Source organism: Mya arenaria, chromosome 7 (genome assembly GCF_026914265.1).
Source record: "Mya arenaria isolate MELC-2E11 chromosome 7, ASM2691426v1".
Lineage (NCBI taxonomy): Eukaryota > Metazoa > Mollusca > Bivalvia > Myida > Myidae > Mya > Mya arenaria.
In genome coordinates this window covers 34705678-34724169 of record NC_069128.1, presented here as the reverse complement: position 1 = coordinate 34724169, position 18492 = coordinate 34705678, and positions in this window count along the sequence as shown.

Below are 18492 nucleotides of genomic sequence, written 5' to 3'. Positions count from 1 at the left end.
ACTTACTTTTCTTAGGAACATCAAAATAAGTTGTATTATTTTTCCTAATTGGAACGCTTTTAACGTATGAACTTTAAAAGCTTTAACATGATCAGGTATGTTTTGGCGTGGTTTACATCCACAGAATATGTATGCTCAGCTGAATTTGAATATTTCATTTCGGACAACTTTCTATTCACATTCAATTTCAGAAGAAAAAAAAGAACAATAATATATCTGATACACAGGGTTTTAACTCAGAGGTTGGATAAAAAACCATTATATAAAATAATACTAAAATATTGTTACACTATGAGCACATGTGAAAGTTGAAATACAAAGACTGAGTCTGGTATTCCTTTAATTGCCCCTAATAAGGTTCATTTTTTAGTTTTCGGGCGGTTGAGCTAGTTTTCATTGTATTTTTAAACCTTTTGTGTATTTTTTTAGTTTATTTGTCACTATATCTGACTTAAATACAATCAGAAGTTATGCGTTTAACACCTGATGTATGTCTAAAACACGATATGATTATTATCAGATACAATGCTATAACAAAGTAATAGGTTAATTCAAATTACCTGAGATGTTCAATGTATGTGACATCAAGGGAAACACACACGCCTGAAGCAGAAGAAAACATTTTAAGTATAATAATTATTAAGCCAATTTCCAGATAGATGTTAAAGCCACATTCGCGGTTTGAGTGTCACATTATGACACTTGCAATGCTTCATAACGATTTGCATAATAGAGAAAAGTTTCGGCTAAGAAATATATATATGTTTTATTTAAATCTTTGAAAGTTTTGTAGACACATATTATCCGATATTATCATTAATACTACAGAAACAAGCTCAGTAGCAAAACGTTTAAACATAAACATAAACATGGCACTGGGTAAACGCCAAAGACATAGAACGCAAAAACGAAAAATCACAAACAAGAAACATGGAAGAACAGCACAACACTCCACAAACAGCATATTGCATACATACTTTATATAAAAAACTAGGTATGTTTACCAAGGATTGTAAGGTACCGCCTTGGAACGGTCAGTAAAAAGAATAATTTACTGGGGGTTTAAACCAGTTTACGTGCACAAACCTCACTCTTATCCCAACACTCCTCAATAAAGAAAAAACGTAAAATGCTATGCAAGGAACAGGTATTGAACTTATGAAATACTGTCGATATATATCGATCGTTCGTTGGTTAATTAAATAAATAATGTTTGTCTTCGAAATAATACCAATGATATTAAACAAGATAATACAACTACGAGCGTCTTCCTGCAAAACAGATAATGAAATATCAGTATGTAACCACATGACATGATACTTTATCGATTCACTTCCCATTTAATTTTATTGTATTTTTTAAACTAAGTTTGTGTTGAAGAGTTTTTTATCTGTGCTTAAAACAACGTTTATATCTGCAATTATCACAATTTATGTCCGATTCTGTTTAAGTGATGTAAGCTTATTTATTTTTTGAATGTTTATCCATTAGCAAATTAATTATATTAACCCCATTTACCCTTTTTACCCTCACGATAATAATAAATGTATTTATCGCAATTAAAAAATGTACCAAACCGAAAGTATAATCTAAATCATAACGTCATCACGATATTTGCATATCATGTGACTTTCCAAATGCCTAAAATTATATATAGGTCCGTGTATATACTAATGATATGCTTATTTTTACTAAGAGGTGTTTGGTTAATATAGTTCAACTTGAAAATGTGCATAAAACACTTTGGGTCATTGTCTGATTTCTTTGAAAGTAACATTGGCCTGTTTCAAGGGGAAATAACCTCCCCAATTTGCTTCTCTCTCTTCCTCAATGATATCGAACTTCAAAGTTTAAATGCAGGCCTCACAATTAATGGGATCTTAATATATGTATTGCTGTTTGCAGATGCCGCAGCTATTCTGTCAGAGACGAGGGATAGGTTACAGGAATCTTTGAATAACTTAAGTACTTACTGTAGCAAATGGAATTTGACGGTCAATGTGGAAAAAACTAAGATAATGGTGTCAAGAAAAAGGGGGTGAGGTGTATAGGAAAAATTGATAAGTGGACTTATAATGATCAGGCTGTTGATATTGTCAATTCATTTAACTACCTCGGTATTGTATTTTCCAGTGGTGGCTATTTTATGCATGCAGCTAGCTCACTGACGGGCACGGCATTGCGCTCTATGAATGCACTTAAGGCTCTGCTCAAGCATTACCGGGTCCCTATTGATATTACGTTTTATCTATTTAATGCATTTGTTTTGTCTATCTTGATATATAATTGCAAAGTATTGGGCTATATCCAGACGGAGGTGATTGAAAGGGTACATATAAAATTTTGCAAGTGGGTTCTAAACGTCAAACGCTCTACAAATACCTTGACACTTTATGGAGAGCTAGGCAGATTCCCATTATATATTGAGCGACATATTCCAATAATAAGTATTTTCTTAAGTTATACAATGAAAAACAAGATAACTGTATTCTCAGGGCAATTATTACAGAGCAATACCGTGAACTTCATGTTAACCCATAAAGCTTAAATTGGGCCAACAGAGTAAAAAACTATTCTTAAGTCATCCGGGTTTGCGGATGTATGGCAATTTCCAGAGTCTGTAGATGTATGGGCATTTGTCCCCATGCTCAGAGACAGATAACGAGATATGTATATTACCGGTTGGCGTGCTACCATGGAAACGCATCCATCCTTGTATTTGTTTAAGGAAAGTTTTACTGGAAAATGTCAAATATAGAAATAGTTTAGCTAAGCTCCGATTATCCTCCCATAATCTAAACATTTACAGTGGGAGAAATAACAATATTCATAGACAAGATAGGAATTGTACACTGTGTAATTAAAACGATATTGAAGATGAATTTCATTTTGTATTAGTTTGTCAGTTGTATAATAATATAAGGCAGAATTATATTCCTAGATATTCATACATCCTAGTATGGTAAAATTTGTATCATTACTCAATTCTGACAATAAGTCTATGTTAGTAAGATTAGCTATTTTTTGTACCAAAGCTTTTAATATAAGAGACATGAATGTATAAATCACCCCTAAAGACCTCCTCACATTCGCTACTGCTAAATCAGTATTCTTAAGCTTTTTTCTCGCGGTATTGTATAACTTGATTGTAAATAGTAGAATGCAAAATTATTCATTTTATTCTTTCATGCATGCAATATTTATTTAATGTGTGTATTTATGTTTGTGTTTATAACGATGAGCTATGTATGCTTAAGTTAAATAAACATTCTGTTCTGTTCTGTTCTGGTAATTTATCTATCATTTTACTCTATGATATAGAAACTGCAAACAAAACTACAGTTTTAGTATAAAAATAAATATTTTGATTAAGTTTGATGCGCACCCATGCCGGTAAAGTTAAGTAAAAATATGAAACGAAAACCTAACCACTAGACCGCGACTACTTTCATACAGCTGACTGATATTTTGACATTTTGACCATTATTTGATAACATCACATGATAAAGTCAATCAACCAATCACGCAACAACAAGGCTCTTGACGCTCATATGAAAGTATTGGTCTTTACAAACGATATTTGAGCAAATATCAACATTTGCTGAAGAGTTTCAGCACTAAGTATCTCAGTTTAAACATGGTTAAGTATTTTCCACCCTAAATTTCGTTTATACACAAAAACTTGCTTTTTGCAAAAACATGAGCGAGTACCTATATGCAGTTTTTTTTTACTCAACAACATTGACATTTATCCTTCGGAAATACTTTCATCACATATATATTAGAAACAGGAGCTTAATTTGCTTTATGTGTAATGTTATATGAAATTGTTCAGTATTTCTCTAGTTATTTCTCCTGTCTTTTCCGGAAACTGCTTAGGTACTGTTTGCAAAGAGCTATGCTCCGCCCACTGATCTACCCCATAAGCATATTGTGAGTCAGTAGTCTAGTTAGGAATTTCGTTGGTATATCTTATACATTTCTTTTTAATAAAGCATTGGCTCTTTTTGACTGCCCTTAATGCTTTACGTCAAAGCGCTCTTACGTTTTTGTTCAAATCATTCCATTTACTTTTTACAAACAATTTAAGATTACATTACTAGAACATGACCCAGTGTTCAAAGTGAAAGTAGAGCGATATGGTGACCCGAAAACAAAATATTTCATAACGAAAAAACCCAAAGAGGTCAACAACTAATCCATGTACTTGCATGAACGGTCATAGAATAACTTCATCCACCTAATGACGCGTTGATACACACTCTATAGTAATTGTAGGCTTACATACACAAACAAAGCTTGACAAATTTAGACGGTTTTGTAGGACCATAGAGGTGCCATCGTTAACGAATATCTTACCAATGATAGTCTATTAAAACCACTTACAATGAGAACAATCCGTATCCATGCCATTGTGACGAATGAATTGTTACTGATCCTGTCCAGCTTCAAATATTTGTATTTAAATTATATTATAACAATTTGTAACGCACTGAACAAACTCAACCCTTTATTGAAAGAGCTTGTTACCGCAATTAGCTTAATATGACAATGCAACAATGTTAAAGGATGCTTTCTTCTAGCATTTGTGTCCGTGTTTCAATGCAGATTGTCAAGTGTATTTCTGAGTTTCAGACATAAATTATAGCTTACGTTCCTATTTAGGAATGACAACACTCTCAGTAGACACTATGATCATTTCTAAATGCAATACATTGTAACAAAATAATCGATGAAGAATATTACTATACTTGTATATACGATTTGTCACGGAACAAAATGCATGCTCATCTGTTATATGATGACAATACGTCTTAGTTTAATATAATAATTTTGTTCTTTTGTCATGATGATACGTAATTTGGGTTCACTATTTTGAGGTTGAGTGTTAACATATTCTAACATTCTAATGTTTTTTGCATTTTCTTTTCAAAATCAGTGCGTTTTTATAAGATCAGGTTGCCTAGGAAATTGCGAAATCTAATATCAATTACCTCCTGCATATATAAAGGCCAATCAAGGGACAGGATGATATTGCACATGCAGTATGTTGATATAGTTCATAAATTTAAGAACTAGAAATGTTTATCGCATTTTAATGCCTTAGGAAGCAGAAAGATACTGATGGTTAAATTTATGTATGTCGCATTTGGTATTGAGTCGACTGTCGCTATGCTTTTTTCATGTAACCTCGTTCTCAAATAGCAGTTTTCATATTATTAATAGTTTACGTATGCATACGTCGGAAGTTTTATTTAATTTTTGTTATTCGAACCCGCCGACATCCATAACATATCATTCGTAATTGCAAATATGAACACAGAGGTTAAATAAAATGGTAGTGAAACGAAGTTTATACGAAAGCATTTACTGCAGATAAAAACCTAGGAGTAAAGTTTCTCAAAGGTCAAATAGGGTTGACGCAATAGATGCTGCTTTCTTCATCCGATTTTTTTTAAACTTGGTCAGCCGAAACGGCAGTATATGCTGGGTAAGTTATATCGAGCCGTCATGGCCATCTTTTTTTAAATGATATATGCTTTGTAACGCCGCATAGCGGCATCGCCGCATAAACGTGTTTTTTTTCAGTTTATGCGGTGATTTTCAACGTATGAAAATGATTTTTTATTTTGGGCAAAAAGGCACACTTTCGCCGCATAAAATGCAATTAAAACATATACATGTACTAGTACAATAGTGGTTGATAAAGTTTCATCAAGATCGGTCTTAGTTTTTTATGTCCACTTAACCAAGCTTTGAACTAGACTTTTAGAGACGTAACTTTTGACCAAGATTTAGTAAGATCGGTTTAAATGTGAACCAAACCAATTGATCTTTCTGCGGAAACGTTTGAAATGACGTTGACTAAAGGATGGAATAAATGTTACGGCAAAGCACAACACCGTCATTAGGGACATTCAGAAAACTGAATCGTCCTATGACGTAAAAATATTCTTGCCTTATTGTCAGACTGACAGGCATGTACCCTTCATAATGCGCACTTTCAACATGTACGTGAAGTAAGCGGCCATGCGTCCTAGCGGCCTGGCGGCGTGAAGTTATCGGTCTAGCGACGTGAAGTTAGCGGTCTAGCAACTTGAAGTTAGCGGCCTAGCAACTTGAAGTTAGGAGCCTGGCGGCCTAGCGGCGTGAAGTTGGCGGCTTAGCGGCCTAGCTGCGTGAACTTATCGGTCTAGCGGCGTGAAGTTATCGGCCTAGCGACGTGAAGTTAGCGGCCTAGCAACTTGAAGTTAGGGGCCTGGCGGCCTAGCGGCGTGAAGTTGGCGGCTTAGCGGCCTAAAATTGAATCCTATTTCAAAGCATGTACACATGCATTCTCTCCTGAAACAATGACATAGTAAGTGTTTTTATGCACAAATTAACACATTGAAGCTATTATCAAATTTTTTTTTCAAAAATGTCGATAAAGTAGTCAGCTATTTTAAAGCATTAAACCTTCGATACAATGATATATTTATTGTTTTGTGCACAAATAATCACTCTTAAGCAAATAACTTTTTTTCTTCAAAAAAGTCGATCAATAAGTTTAGCGGCCTAGCGGCCTAGCGGCCTAAAATTGGTTTCTAATATAAACCATTTATACATGCCTTTCATTCTCTAAAAAATGTCAAAGTTATGGTTTCTATCATTAATCACCATCCTTTAACGAATGCCTGGATATCGCCCAAAACTCGACCAAGCTGCCTAAAAAATCCACGATAACGAATATCAGCATTTTTTTTGTCTTTAGCAAAATTGTTAAACCATAGATTTATCATTGTTTTGGAAGAAAACGCATGTATACATACCATTTTAGGCTGCTAGGCCACCAGACCGCTAACTCCACGCCGCTAGGCCGCTGAAGTGCTCGATCGACATATTTTTAAAAAGGTTTATAATTGCTTAAGAGTGATAATTTGGGCATAAACACAGAAAATATATATAAAAAAATAGAAGAAGAGGCATGCTCGACTTTTTAAAACAAAATGTTGATAATCGCCTCAGAGTGTAGTGTGTGCTTAATACTCAGTTAATATTTCTTTGTTTTTTAGGCAAATAGGATATCATTTTAGGCCCCCAGCCGCTAGGCCGCTAACTACATACTTTCAACGTCATTTCAAACTAATAATAGGGTCATCATGGACTTCTTTCTTTCATTGATGTGTTTTAATGCAGTAGTCATTTGAACACTCTAAGGGTTAATTTTCAACTTCCATTTTGGCTCAACTTGCATGCCAACTTTTCCCATATTTTCTTTAAATGATAATAATATGCAACGCCCTAATCTTAATCATCACCATAATCAACAACATCATCACAACCACTATCATCATCACCACAATCACAACCACTACCACCATGATCATCCCCACAACCATCATCATGATCATCATCATGATCATCATGATGATGATCATCATCATCATCATCATCATCATCATCACCACAACCACCATCATCATCCCCACAACCATCATCATCATCATCATCATCATCATCATCACAACCACCATCATCATCTCCACAAATACAACCACCACCATCATCTCCACAATCACAACCACCACCATCATCATCATCCCCACCACCATCATTATTACCAACGCCAGCATCATCATAACTATCATAAGTATCATCATCATCATCATCATTGTTTGTCAAAATATTTTTTAGCTTTATAATAAATGGTTAGATTAATCCTCTTTATGTGGCAAAAAGGCACAGTTGCACCCCATATAAGCAATTTCTGCTTTATGCGTTGAGCGTCGCCGCATAAACGTGGTCGCCCTGTTTATGCGTTGAAAATCACCTCATAAACGAAAAAAGCACGTTTATGCGGCGATGCCGCTATGCGGCGTTACAATGCTTGTCTGCTTAATGCCAATTATGAACAATCTATAAATTGTAATTTAAGTGTAACATTAACTTTGACCTATAGGTAGCCTAATTGACAGGTCGTCTTCTCGTGCTGAACTTTTAAAACCCCCTAATCCATGGCCAAGATAGAGCTTGAACAAGCCAAACCTTGACAGACGCGTGCTCTAACGTATGCACAGACGGACAGAAACACATACACCAATCTGCCATTGTAACGGCTATAGCAGTTTCATATCCATATTCTTTTTCATAATTTGCTTTATATAAATTATTTCCTTTATTATTGTTAGCTGGTATGACTGACATTTAAACAATATTCTGTGTTTTGGGGGGAAGTTATTTCATTCAATTGATCCACTAAGTTTCGCCTTTTGTTAGAAAGAAAAAAGATAATGTTGTATTATTGATGTCCTTCGACTCAAAAAACATTCTATCCTAGAACTTTGTACTGTGTGTCATGTTGAATACAACACACATTATCACAATAACTTCCTGCTAGTAACTTATTACGTATGTAACTCTCATATTGTATTTACATCGAAAATAAATAAAGCATTTTCAAGCGTGTTTATAAAGATAGTTGGACGTACGCATGTACGCTTGTATATCTGCTTTGCTCTATTTGCTCTAAAGCTACAGAGCTTTATAACATCCGAATTAAATCGGAGGAAGTCTCATTCATTTTGAGGAGTTTAAAATAACATACCTTGAATCTTCTCGAAATGCAGTGCATGTACAAACATGTGTCATACTTGACCGCAGCACACTGAACGCAGTGTTTTTAAACTTTCAACAGAAACTAAAACTACAAAGTAATACATACATAGACAATGATACATGCTTGCTTTTTTATACCAGTTCTTATTTTGCCCACATGTCATGGCGCAAACAGAGAGAAGGACACTTTTTTCTGTTTCCAAACATGTTAAACAGTTTAAATCATGGCCGAGGAGCCACAGGCGGGTTTTAATATTCATTGGGCTGTAGATGTTCGAGCAACCAAAGAGTCCAGATCGTTATTCCTATTTTCGAGCATAAAAACAACAATGGTAGAGTGATCGCAATATTCAACAAAAAATGCAATCACAATCATTTAACTAAAACAAAATAAAGAAAATTTATTACATTTTTTAAAATCAACAATCCCTATGTATTTACTAATTCACCTGAACGACATACCTGTGTTAATTCGCCTTATAAACCATTGATGATGGTATTTTCACAGCAGTAATCTTTTATCTTTCTATTAAATATTGCAACGCTTTTTCACGCAGGCAATATTTATTTTATGTTTTATTTATACAAACGCAATTATGGCTGCAACTGCTGCGGTTAATCAGCATTAACTAGGTTTTTAAGTCATAAATATGAATGATTAAACAATAATGTTGTGATTAAGTTAAAACAGTGCCGGTATTGATAAAAGTTTGAAGATTACAAAAAAATGTATTAATTGAATTTCTTTAATAATAATACCTACTCGCAAACAAATACAGTTGTATAATTTAATCTGATCCTCAAAACACAGAAAACACATTTGTATTACCATTGATAGGTGTCTACGTACAATTATGCATGTCAAACCCTATTTTCCATTAATTCATAATGCATTCGGACGATTGTGCGACCTTTGTTAAAGTGATACTGCAGATTACAAGTTGGGCCAGAGCACAAACGATTTTAATGTTAACAACAATGACGGTAACAACGTTGTTAAATTCAACAATGTTCTGTACAATTAGCCTTCAAGTATAAACCGTAATCTTCCGATGAATGGGGTAACTGTGTGGCAATTATTGGTTGAAACATTATGAAACCTAGTTTGATTGTTGAGCAACCTGACAGCCTAGACTTGTGGAGGACTGGTTCATATGTTTACTTGTTATTTATTGCGGTTCGCGCAAGTCAATTTTTCACGTGAATACATGAGTTGTCGATCTTACCATAATGATTGTCTCGTCGAGGATGTGGATTAGGAGGATAATGGGGATGAGAATGCGGATGTGGATTAGGAGGATAATGAGGATGAGAATGAGGATGTGGATTAGGAGGATAATGAGGATGAGAATGAGGATGTGGAATAGGAGGATAATGAGGATGAGAATGAGGGTGTGGATTAGGAGGATAATGAGGATGAGAATGCGGATGTGGATTAGGAGGATAATGAGGATGAGAATGAGGATGTGGATTAGGAGGATAATGGGGATGAGAATGCGGATGTGGATTAGGAGGGTTAGGGTAAGGATAAGGTAAGAATGAGGGGAAGGCTGTTGATGAGGATGAGCGAGGTTAAGGTTGAGGCTGAGTGTAAACACATACATAAGTGTAAACAAGTGTAAATACATTTATTAAATACAATGGTTGTAAACGTGTAAAGTTATTAACCAATTTAGACATGTGTATAGCCACCGGATATTGAAAATACAATACGTGGCAAGTGAAAATATGAAAACCCATCAAAGGAAGGGTGGAGCCAAAATTTGACAATGTGCCAAGTCGGGAGTAGAAATTTGCAAAGTGCGAGCTGAAAATAGGCTGCACTGTTATATTTGTTAATTGTCGAAAGCACATACAGTTGGTACAAGAAAAAATTGATGCATAGCATCAAGTCGGCGCAATAAAAAAAGGAGAAAAAGGTGCATGTAGATAACCAAAAAATGGTTACTATTTCAATGATAATATGTTGGGTGTACATATATTCGAAGGACATTATGGTTGATAATATAATTACAATAGTTTAAGCCCAAAATTATAGTTTTTTCCCCAAGCTAATCCTCCGGGTACAAACTAAATTATACCAAAAATGCACACACGTTTCTACGGAAGAAATGGAGGCTGTGGTCTTATACATGTAGCATGAAATTCATTTTTTATTTGTACCGGCATGTTATGTGAACTCCTGGCTTTATATAGGGTATATGTTTTGTAACACATTTTACTCTTAAAAGTAGATTGATTGGGTATTAAATACTATACATTAAGAGCGGATTATCTGGAGTTCATTTTTCGAACGACATTTTCAAAACAAACAATTAAGCTCAATGTAATTTTTTTTCAAAACGCGCCTTTAATTTTGCTGTCGCCAAGGGAGATAATTTCTGGGCGCCAACTAATAATAATAAGCCCATGAGTAAGTATACAAAATACAATGGTTAATACATTCATATGGCTGGCGATGAGTATTATGTACATGTAGTAAGAAAAGCGAAAGGCGAGTGATTCGCAATACAATAAATAATGAATAATGGTTAGACGTAATGTTTTAAGTTATAGGAAAGCACATTTTAGTCTTATTCTTAGTTCTATGAAACATTCACATTAAAAAATAAAGTGAAAATTTTCATCTAAAGAGTTATAAAATAGTCGGAGTCTTTCATTAACAGGAACAGGTGAGGTCTCTCCCATCTACCTGTTTCTCATTCTATTGTATCGTTTTTCGCACTACCTCATGGTCCATTTAAGCATTATCGCATTTTCGCCGTAAATTTTTTTTTTTGCATTTTCGAATGAATAGGTTTAAACTTACAAAAAACAATTAATTTAGTATTATGTAGGGTACATTATTGAAAATAATATCCATGACAAAATCTATATATTCTTACCATCCATTAACCACATTACAATATGATTATATTAATTCAAATTATACTTCAAAATTTGTATTACCTTAACAAGAAAATCAGAACTTTGATATATTTTTGTCTCCGTATATAGCTGTTTTCTTCATAGTAAAAGAGTTGTGAACGAAACGATTCTTGACAGATTAATGCTGTTGAAAAGTGGCGGTATTATTTCGAGACTTACCAATGTTGTTACCTTTACACGAGCGTAATAACATCACTATCATTTTGTTAGTTCGCAGAAGCATTTTAAACGAGCGATATGATTGGCCCCAAAATTCCATCAGGAAAATGAAATGGCTGGAAACACACCACGACTACAAATACAATTACATTTGTATAGCGCAAAAAGTATTATTCAATATCCGATTGCGCTTCATACAGTTCATGACCTATTTACAGTATAGACTCTTCAACCATAGAATACTCTTAACAAATAAGTTTTCAGTTCCATTTCGAAAAAGATGTCACGTTTGATATGTTGATTGTCTAAAGGAAGACACAAAATGACAATGACAGAATGAGAACGAAATTATCCGAGTAACTCGTGAGTATCGGATGTCGACATTAGATTTCGTGTATCCGATCAGGTATTTGATACGATGCTGATTGGGATCTAGTTATGCATACTTATGCAATTTAATTTGTTGGCGCCGCACTGAAGTGCGCGCCTATTATGGAATGGGAATTTATTTAGTTAGTGGTAGGAGCGGTTTTTAAGTTGATTGACAGTTGGGTTTTACTGTTATTTTATTATGATTAAAAAATGCAAAAGGATGGCGATTGCATAGGTGTTAAAATGTGATTTATGGTTGAATAGATTGTCTTCAATTTATCTTCAAAACATTATATCGGAAGAACGACAAATAAGTTTAATAACTGTTCCCGAATCGTTTACGTTTTCTGATTGGTTACCTGTAATATCATGTGCCGGAAATGTAAACATTCGGAGGAGTTCCGAATGAAATGTAAAATGTGTGGACCGGTAATTATGTGAATGGGAATTATTATGTTTTATGTTGTTTTGTTATGTTTACTGCATTAATAAACCATGAGGTAAGCTGTTTTCTTTAATTTAATTGATATTGGAATTAAATGTTCTCCTAACTTTATTTGTTAATGTGTTGAAGGTGACATTAGTAAAATGTTATTACGATTGCCCCCGAGTTGTTTTATTTTTAGAACCCTACGCGTATCCGGATGTTGCTATTTTTAGAACCAGAAGGTATTCCCCGCTATTCATAGGTCAATAATGGAATTTTATATCGTCGATTAATAGTTGGAAACATGGTGAAGTTTTCTCATGAATATACGTTTAAAATAAGTAAACACTAAAAGTGCACACTGACAATTGATTACGATACATCTAACAATTTGAGTCATTACAGTAAAACATGGATTATAAGTGAATTATATGCGTAAGAGAAGATTTTCTGTCGAAAAAACTAATGTCAACAATCAGCATGGAACTGGGATATTCGTATCAAAGGGCTATTCATGCAAGTATCCTTGAGTAGTTGTGTACGTTTATGTGTTCAAAAATGTTTGTTTTTTAATTTATCTTTGGAGTTCTTAAATCATTTTTATTTGCTAAATGTTTAGACAGCGTTTTAATATTTCAACATGTGCTATAAATATACATGTTACATACTTTACATCTAATTATAATGCACCAGTCAATTGTAACCACGCCCCCCCCCCCCATGTCCGAGGAATAGCTGGGACTTTCGGTCAACCCCGGGTAAAATCCTCGTCCTGCGGGGATGAACTGATGGTCAAATCCTTGCCATATGCCCCCGTACCCCAGGGAGCCTAGGTAAGGCATATTCCCGGCTATATTTTGCTCAAAGACAAAACCACCGCATTCACTCGGCAGTGCGAGGCCACCTGAAAGGTAAAAACACAGCCAATATCCCCTGCTATCCCCGGCATATCCCAAGACCTGGGGGGGGCCGTGGTTACAATTGACTGGTGCATTATGTACATGTTACATATTTTTAAATAAACTTATGTACATCATTTATGTATATGATATGAGTATGTTATATTTTATTTGATTGTTTTATCTTAGAAAAATATTAGACTTAAAAATACCCATTATTTGTTTTCAAACTGCATATTTTCAAAATAAACCTGTATTAAAAGATGTACATGGTTTCGGGCTGGAAGCCACGACAGCTTGGACACAAGCGACATTCATTTGCTTGGTGTAGGTCTCGTTGAACGACATACTGTTGTGAATCATTATCAACCATATGCACAACAACTACACATTTGTGCCTACCAACCCTTACTCTTGGCTAAAACGGATATTAGTGCAGAATGTATAATTAATACATGTACATTTGTATTTTACGGTTGTAGTTTCTGTTGGTTGATAATCAGAAGTCTAATTTCTTTCAGGCAGGAAAATGACTGAATATTACTATTATACGAAGAATTCCAGCCTGCATTAAATACTTTGTTGGATAATTGAGACAGATTTGACTATCCACAAGGCAGTAACATCTGATAGAGATGATGTGAGTATTTCATATAAAACATATTTAAGTTGTTGTTTGTTGTTTTATAAACTCACTGTATTCAATAATCCAGTGGTGGTGGTGGTGATGGTGGTGGTGATGATGAATTTTATTGATAAATTTAGTAATTTCCTTCATATTATATACATGTATGTATCAGCTTATTGTTGTTGTTTTTAAATAATGTTGAGAAATATTAAACTGTTTATATTTTATTTTGTATATGTATGGCAGTATTATTATCTATACAAATTAGTTAGAAAGTACTTTTCTTTTCTTTTACAGCACTAAACATTCTAGATGGGTGAAGAACCTGAAGGGGCATGAAAACCAAATCAGCATTGACTCAGCATTGAGTAATCATCTGTGCACACACTACAAGTACAAACGCATGGGAACAAACCAAATTTCAAATGTTGAAGAGTGAAGAATTATTGTGAAAAATTCTAAATGTTAGAATACCATTGACTTAATAAAACAAATAGACATCGATTACCAACAGAGACTGTTTACATGTTATAATATTAAAAAGACATTAGTTGAGAACTTTCACTCTGACATTTTTGGAGGGGCATTACCGCCTACTTAGTGTTCTTGTTTCTTTACATATTTTAATATAAAAGAACATTCATTGTTTTTAAATCTGAATTCTGAGTTAGTATCATAAGTAAAATTCATTTATTTGAATGATTACATTTCATGAATAAGTCCAATTAAGCCATATCAATTATTACAAGAAAAGGTTGATTTTTAAGCATTTTATTAGTTATGAAAATGTATAGTTACATGATATTATGTATATTTTCTTCAAAACTGAACGGTAAACTATCATAAATTGTCTTTTAAATTGTTCATTAGACATCATAGAAAATATTTAAAATGATTTCAGCAGGTTGTCTTATTATTAACTATTTTTTATGAATTTATAAAACTGCTATATATTTTCAAACATCGAAATACTGCTCGAAGACTCACAAGATCAATCAAAATGATTTTTTTCATGTGTATCAATAATATGTTCGGTTGAACTTAATTTTTCTGTTAACTGAAGTTTATTTTACCAGAAACTGTTGTGTTTATTTCATAATCTCTGATAATGTGAAAAAAAATCAATATAGACAAAATATTTTAATTCATGGTAAAAAATCTTCAAAATTTGGATAAAAGTCCCATAGTGTACCATGATAATAACTATGTTGTCAGTAAAAGCTTTATAAAAGTGTGTATTACTTATACCTTAATTCAGTTAAATAATTATATTATGGCCTTTAAGGAATTGTGTTTTCACATAGATTTCCTGTTATATTGAGCTTTGTCAATGTTTTTTGTTGTTTTGTATTATGTACAATTACTACTTCTATTTCCTAACTTTTGTCTCATTTGTCACATTGAATTGTTACATATTTAAGTGAAAAAACACACTATTTTTAAAGATGCACTCTTATTCCCAAATAAGACTTATCACAATTAATATTATTGTATTATTGTTTTGTTTGTTTTTTAAATGGGTTGATAGATGTCAACAACAATGTTTTTAATGAAGGATCTTGAGTTCAATTTGCTAATAAGAATGAACATAAAACATGGTATTTCTGCCTTGTGATACTATAGTAGACCACAGTAAATATTTTAGCAATCACCAATCATTTAATATTTGTCATGCATTCTGCTATTATAAACAGGGTCACAAGCTTGTTATCTGTAAACAATATTTCAGTAAATGCATTATTTACAGCACTGGGGATAGTGCCCGGAGCAGTTTACGCACAGCATTGCGACCGAGCAGCGCATTGCACCCTGGTCTGCCGCCCCGCTCACCCACCCGCCAATTTTTTATTCCGAAAAACACTGCCAATACACCCGCATTGGCATTCTACAGCACTGGGGATAGTGCCCGGAGCAGTTTACGCACAGCATTGCGACCGAGCAGCGCATTGCACCCTGGTCTGCCGCCCCCGCTCACCCCACCCGCCAATTTTTTTTATTCCGAAAAACACTGCCAATACACCCGCATTGGCATTCTACAGCACTGGGGCTAGTGCCCGGAGCAGTTTACGCACAGCATTGCGACCGAGCAGCGCATTGCACCCTGGTCTGCCGCCCCCGCTCACCCCACCCGCCAATTTTTTATTCCGAAAAACACTGCCAATACACCCGCATTGGCATTCTACAGCACTGGGGATAGTGCCCGGAGCAGTTTACGCACAGCATTGCGACCGAGCAGCGCATTGCACCCTGGTCTGCCGCCCCCGCTCACCCCACCCGCCAATTTTTTTTATTCCGAAAACCTGCCAATACACCCGCATTGGCATTCTACAGCACTGGGGATAGTGCCCGGAGCAGTTTACGCACAGCATTGCGACCGAGCAGCGCATTGCACCCTGGTCTGCCGCCCCCGCTCACCCCACCCGCCATTTTTTTTTATTCCGAAAAACACTGCCAATACACCCGCATTGGCATTCTACAGCACTGGGGATAGTGCCCGGAGCAGTTTACGCACAGCATTGCGACCGAGCAGCGCATTGCACCCTGGTCTGCCGCCCCCGCTCACCCCACCCGCCAATTTTTTTTATTCCGAAAAACACTGCCAATACACCCGCATTGGCATTCACAGCACTGGGGCTAGTGCCCGGAGCAGTTTACGCACACATTGCGACCGAGCAGTGCATTGCACCCTGGTCTGCCGCCCCCGCTCACCCCACCCGCCAATATTTTTTATTCCGAAAACACTGCCAATACACCCGCATTGGCATTCTACAGCACTGGGGATAGTGCCCGGAGCAGTTTACGCACAGCATTGCGACCGAGCAGCGCATTGCACCCTGGTCTGCCGCCCCCGCTCACCCCACCCGCCAATTTTTTTATTCCGAAAAACACTGCCAATACACCCGCATTGGCATTCTACAGCACTGGGGATAGTGCCCGGAGCAGTTTACGCACAGCATTGCGACCGAGCAGCGCATTGCACCCTGGTCTGCCGCCCCCGCTCACCCAACCCGCCAATTTTTTTTATTCCGAAAAACACTGCCAATACACCCGCATTGCATTCTACAGCACTGGGGATAGTGCCCGGAGCAGTTTACGCACAGCATTGCGACCGAGCAGCGCATTGCACCCTGGTCTGCCGCCCCCTTCACCCCAAAAGCCAGTTTTTTTTATTCCGAAAAACACTGCCAATACACCCGCATTGGCATTCTACAGCACTGGGGATAGTGCCCGGAGCAGTTTACGCACAGCATTGCGACCGAGCAGCGCATTGCACCCTGGTCTGCCGCCCCCGCTCACCCACCGCCAATTTTTTTATTCCGAAAAACACTGCCAATACACCCGCATTGGCATTCTACAGCACTGGGGATAGTGCCCGGAGCAGTTTACGCACAGCATTGCGACCGAGCAGCGCATTGCACCCTGGTCTGCCGCCCCCGCTCACCCCAAAAGCCATTTTTTTTATTCCGAAAAACACTGCCAATACACCCGCATTGGCATTCTACAGCACTGGGGATAGTGCCCGGAGCAGTTTACGCACAGCATTGCGACCGAGCAGCGCATTGCACCCTGGTCTGCTGCCCCCGTCACCCCACCCGCCATTTTTTTTTATTCCGAAAAACACTACCAATACACCCGCATTGGCATTCTACAGCACTGGGGATAGTGCCCGGAGCAGTTTACGCACAGCATTGCGACCGAGCACCGCATTGCACCCTGGTCTGCCGCCCCCGCTCACCCCACCCGCCATTTTTTTTATTCCGAAAAACACTTCCAATACACCCGCATTGGCATTCTACAGCACTGGGGATAGTGCCCGGAAGTTTACGCACAGCATTGCGACCGAGCAGCGCATTGCACCCTGGTCTGCCGCCCGCTCACCCCACCCGCCAATTTTTTATTCCGAAAAACACTGCCAATACACCCGCATTGGCATTCTACAGCACTGGGGATAGTGCCCGGAGCAGTTTACGCACAGCATTGCGACCGAGCAGCGCATTGCACCCTGGTCTGCCGCCCCCGCTCACCCCACCCGCCATTTTTTTTATTCCGAAAAACACTGCCAATACACCCGCATTGGCATTCTACAGCACTGGGGCTAGTGCCCGGAGCAGTTTACGCACAGCATTGCGACCGAGCAGCGCATTGCACCCTGGTCTGCCGCCCCCGCTCCCACCCGCCAATTTTTTTTAATACGAAAAACACTGCCAATACACCCGCATTGGCATTCTACAGCACTGGGGATAGTGCCCGGAGCAGTTTACGCACAGCATTGCGACCGAGCAGCGCATTGCACCCTGGTCTGCCGCCCCCGCTCACCCCACCCGCCAATTTTTTTTTTCCGAAAAACACTGCCAATACACCCGCATTGGTTCTACAGCACTGGGGATAGTGCCCGGAGCAGTTTACGCACAGCATTGCGACCGAGCAGCGCATTGCACCTGGTCTGCCGCCCCCGCTCACCCCACCCCTGGTCCGCCCCCGCT